At 35.2% G+C, this 5,416-nt stretch overlaps 2 non-coding genes across 2 annotated transcripts; both read right to left on the reverse strand.

Annotated features, from left to right (window-relative positions):
- Positions 1-360: 360 nt before the first annotated feature.
- TRNAS-ACU (transfer RNA serine (anticodon ACU)) lies at positions 361-434 on the reverse strand. The gene has a single exon. It is a non-coding gene; the product is annotated as a tRNA-Ser (tRNA).
- Positions 435-5,030: 4,596 nt separating this feature from the next.
- TRNAS-ACU (transfer RNA serine (anticodon ACU)) lies at positions 5,031-5,104 on the reverse strand. Its single transcript has one exon. It is a non-coding gene; the product is annotated as a tRNA-Ser (tRNA).
- Positions 5,105-5,416: the final 312 nt, after the last annotated feature.

Raw genomic sequence — 5,416 nt, forward strand, 5'->3', positions numbered from 1 at the left:
GCATCTTGCTGCCTTTCCAATGAAGCAAGTTTAATTTAGTAATAGGTGAAAAACCATCCTTACAAAGGTGTTCATCAGAGACTTGGCTTTGTGGACACTTTTCAGAGAACAAATTTGTTAGCATAAAAATAAAGCCAGAAAATGAAGAGCTGTTTAATCACTCAATTGGATTTTTCTGCCAGCATATTTTTTTTGTCTGCAACCCACTGCTAAATTGTGCTTCCTAGCTGTTTTTTATAAAATCACTTAATCAAATCTAACTACATCAGAGAAGGCCAGGTACCCTACACCATAAGAGGGGGTTTGAAATGTTAACTTGTCTACTTGAAGATCACCAAAATCTGATAACAAGGTCAATTACGTCCCTGGGTGGGATTGAACCACCAACTTTTTGGTTAGTAGCCGAACACACTAACCGATTGCGCCACAGAGACACTTTGCAAAAATTACATACTGACAAAGGCTAATAAGCATTCATCTAGAACGTTTCCTAGAATAACTTTAAAAAGTCATAATCTGGAGAGTTTTTGTAAGATGTTTCTTAAATCAACCAACGAAGAAACACATTGGTACTTTCCCATGATGTGTGAGTGCTTCAGGATCTCTTGCACTTACATGTGCAGCAGAGTACTGCAATGGAAGCATGCTGGGCCCATTACCCAGAGGTAGGCAGATTGAAACTATCCTCTGCTATATGCATTTTTTTTGTTAATTAAAGTAATCCAAAACTGGGATTGATATGTTAGCTCTTTTATGTTTACTTAAAGTACAATAACTTTTACCATTTTAATTTGTTTTAATAGTATATTGACAGTATTGTTTTCTTTCAAAAATCCACTTAATTTTCTTTACCCTATTATTAAAATGGTAATTGACAAAAACAAACTACATTGTCACCAGAAGAGCAATACAAAATGTACAAGTGATATATTAAAATCATCTTTCCAGCTTGAATTTCAATGATGCATTGGGGCAACGATTTTGTGAGAAACATCTTCACCCTTAAATAAAGATTTTCTTAATTCCTTACCTGTGTGCTAATTAGATATCACCTTGTTTTCACATTAAACAGACTTCCACATGAGAAAGCAGCAAGGATGCATTGGCGTTAAGGTTTCCTGGTGTCAACCTGTAGTATTTCAGTAGACATTGAAATGGGGATGCATCTTGCTGCCTTTCCAATGAAGCAAGTTTAATTTAGCAATAGGTGAAAAACCATCCTTACAAAGGTGTTCATCAGAGACTTGGCTTTGTTGACACTTTTCAGAGAACAAATTTGTTAGCATAAAAATAAAGCCAGAAAATGAAGAGCTGTTTAATCACTCAATTGGATTTTTCTGCCAGCATATTTTTTTGTCTGCAACCCACTGCTAAATTGTGCTTCCTAGCTGTTTTTTATAAAATTACTTAATCAAATCTAACTCTGATTACATCAGAGAAGGCCAGGTACCCTACACCATAAGAGGGTGTTTGAAATGTTAACTTGTCTACTTGAAGATAACCAAAATCTGATAACAAAGTCAATTACATCCCTGGGTGGGATTGAACCACCAACCTTTTGGTTAGTAGCTGAACACACTAACCGATTGCGCCACAGATACACTTTGCAAAAAGTTCATACTGACAAAGGCTAATAAGCATTCATCTAGAACGTTTCCTAGAATAACTTTAAAAAGTCAATAATCTGGAGAGTTTTTGTAAGATGTTTCTTAAATCAACCAATGAAGAAACACATTGGTACTTTCCCATGATGTGTGAGTGCTTCAGGATCTCTTGCACTTACATGTGCAGCAGAGTACTGCAATGGAAGCATGCTGGGCCCATTACCCAGAGGTAGGCAGATTGAAACTATCCTCTGCTATATGCATTTTTTTTGTTAAAGTAATCCAAAACTGGGATTGATGTTAGCTCTTTTATGTTTACTTAAAGTACAATAACTTATACCATTTTAATTTGTTTTAATAGAATATTGACAGTATTGTTTTCTTTCAAAAATCCACTTAATTTCTTTACCCTATTATTAAAATGGTAATTGACAAAAACAAACTACATTGTCACCAGAAGAGCAATACAAAATGTACAAGTGATATATTAAAATCATCTTTCCAGCTTGAATTTCAATGATGCATTGGGGCAACGATTTTGTGAGAAACATCTTCACCCTTAAATAAAGATTTTCTTAATTCCTTACCTGTGTGCTAATTAGATATCACCTTGTTTTCACATTAAACAGACTTCCACATGAGAAAGCAGCAAGGATGCATTGGCGTTAATGTTTCCTAGTGTCAACCCGTATTATTTCAGTAGACATTGAAATGAGGATGCATTTTGCTGCCTTTCCAATGAAGCAAGTTTAATTTAGTAATAGGTGAAAAACCATCCCTACAAAGGTGTTCATCAGAGACTTGGCTTTGTGGACATTTTTCAGAGAACAAATTTGTTAGCATAAAAATAAAGCCAGAAAATGAAGAGCTGTTTAATCACTCAATTGGATTTTTCTGTCAGCATATTTTTTTTTCTCTGCAACCCACTGCTAAATTGTGCTGCCTAGCTGTTTTTTATAAAATCACTTAATCAAATCTAACTCTGGTTACATCAGAGAAGGCCAGGTACCCTACATCATAAGAGGGGGTTTGAAATTTTGACTTGTCTACTTAAAGATCACCAAAACCTGATCACAAGGTCAATTACATCCCTGGGTGGGATTAAACCACCAACCTTTTGGTTAGTAGCCAAACACACTAACTGATTGCGCAACAGAGACACTTTGCAAAAGTGCACACTGACAAAGGCTAATAAGCATTCATCTAGAACGTTTCCTAGAAAAACTTTAAAAAGTCAATAATCTGGAGAGTTTTTGTAAGATGTTTCTTAAATCAACCAACGAAGAAACACATTGGTACTTTCCCATGATGAGTGAGTGCTTCAGGATCTCTTGCACTTACATGTGCAGCAGAGTACTGCAATGGAAGCATGCTGGGCCCATAACCCAGAGGTAGGCAGATTGAAACTATCCTCTGCTATATGCATTTTTTTTTGTTAATTAAAGTAATCCAATACTGGGATTGATATTTTTGCTCTTTTATTTTTACTTAAAGTACAATAACTTTTACCATTTTAATTTGTTTTAATAGTATATTGACAGTATTGTTTTCTTTCAAAAATCCACTTAATTTTCTTTACCCTATTATTAAAATGGTAATTGACAAAAACAAACTACATTGTCACCAGAAGAGCAATACAAAATGTACAAGTGATATATTAAAATCATCTTTCCAGCTTGAATTTCAATGATGCATTGGGGCAACGATTTTGTGAGAAACATCTTCACCCTTAAATAAAGATTTTCTTAATTCCTTACCTGTGTGCTAATTAGATATCACCTTGTTTTCACATTAAACAGACTTCCACATGAGAAAGCAGCAAGGATGCAGTGGTGTTAATGTTTCCTGGTGTCAACCTGTATTATTTCAGTAGACATTGAAATGAGGATGCATCTTGCTGCCTTTCCAATGAAGCAAGTTTAATTTAGTAATAGGTGAAAAACCATCCCTACAAAGGTGTTAATCAGAGACTTGGCTTTGTGGACACTTTTCAGAGAACAAATTTGTTAGCATAAACATAAAGCCAGAAAATGAAGAGCTGTTTAATCACTCAATAGGATTTTTCTGCCAGCATTTTTCTTTTTCTCTGCAACCCACTGCTAAATTGTACTTCCTATCTGTTTTTTTATAAAATCACTTAATCAAATCTAACTCTGATTACATCAGAGAAGGTCAGGTACCCTACACCATAAGAGGGGGTTTGAAATTTTGACTTGTCTTCTTAAAGATCACCAAAATCTGATAACAAGGTCAATTACGTCCCTGGGTGGGATTGAAACACCAACCTTTTGGTTAATAGCCGAACACATTAACCGATTGCGCCACAGAGACACTTTGCGAAAAGTCCACACTGACAAAGGCTAATAAGCATTCATCTAGAACGTTTCCTAGAAAAACTTTAAAAAGTCAATAATCTGGAGAGTTTTTGTAAGAATTTTCTTAAATCAACCAACGAAGAAACACATTGGTACTTTCCCATGATGAGTGAGTGCTTCAGGATCTCTTGCACTTACATGTGCAGCAGAGTACTGCAATGTAAGCATGCTGGGCCTATTACCCAGAGGTAGGCAGATTGAAACTATCCTCTGCTATATGCATTTTTTTTGTTAATTAAAGTAATCCAAAACTGGGATTGATATGTTAGCTCTTTTATGTTTACTTAAAGTACAATAACTTTTACCATTTTAATTTGTTTTAATAGTATATTGACAGTATTGTTTTCTTTCAAAAATCCACTTAATTTTCTTTACCCTATTATTAAAATGATAATTGACAAAAACAAACTACATTGTCACCAGAAGAGCAATACAAAATGTACAAGTGATATATAAAAATCATCTTTCCAGCTTGAATTTCAATGATGCATTGGGGCAACGATTTTGTGAGAAACATCTTCACCCTTAAATAAAGATTTTCTTAATTCCTTACCTGTGTGCTAATTAGATATCACCTTGTTTTCACATTAAACAGACTTCCACATGAGAAAGCAGCAAGGAAGCATTGGCGTTAATGTTTCCTGGTGTCAACCTGTATTATTTCAGTAGACATTGAAATGAGGATGCATCTTGCTGCCTTTCCAATGAAGCAAGTTTAATTTAGTAATAGGTGAAAAACCATCCTTACAAAGGTGTTCATCAGAGACTTGGCTTTGTGGACCCTTTTCAGAGAACAAATTTGTTAGCATAAAAATAAAGCCAGAAAATGAAGAGCTGTTTAATCACTCAATTGGATTTTTCTGCCAGCATATTTTTTTTGTCTGCAACCCACTGCTAAATTGTGCTTCCTAGCTGTTTTTTATAAAATCACTTAATCAAATCTAACTCTGATTACATCAGAGAAGGCCAGGTACCCTACACCATAAGAGGGGGTTTGAAATGTTAACTTGTCTACTTGAAGATCACCAAAATCTGATAACAAGGTCAATTACGTCCCTGGGTGGGATTGAACCACCAACCTTTTGGTTAGTAGCCAAACACACTAACCGATTGCGCCACAGAGACACTTTGCAAAAAGTACATACTGACAAAGGCTAATAAGCATTCATCTAGAACGTTTCCTAGAATAACTTTAAAAAGTCAATAATCTGGAGAGTTTTTGTAAGATGTTTCTTAAATCAACCAACGAAGAAACACATTGGTACTTTCCCATGATGTGTGAGTGCTTCAGGATCTCTTGCACTTACATGTGCAGCAGAGTACTGCAATGGAAGCATGCTGGGCCCATTACCCAGAGGTAGGCAGATTGAAACTATCCTCTGCTATATGCATTTTTTTTGTTAATTAAAGTAATCCAAAACTGGGATTGATATGTTA

The sequence above is a fragment of the Pseudophryne corroboree genome, unplaced genomic scaffold (assembly GCF_028390025.1).
Source record: "Pseudophryne corroboree isolate aPseCor3 unplaced genomic scaffold, aPseCor3.hap2 scaffold_436, whole genome shotgun sequence".
NCBI lineage: Eukaryota > Metazoa > Chordata > Amphibia > Anura > Myobatrachidae > Pseudophryne > Pseudophryne corroboree.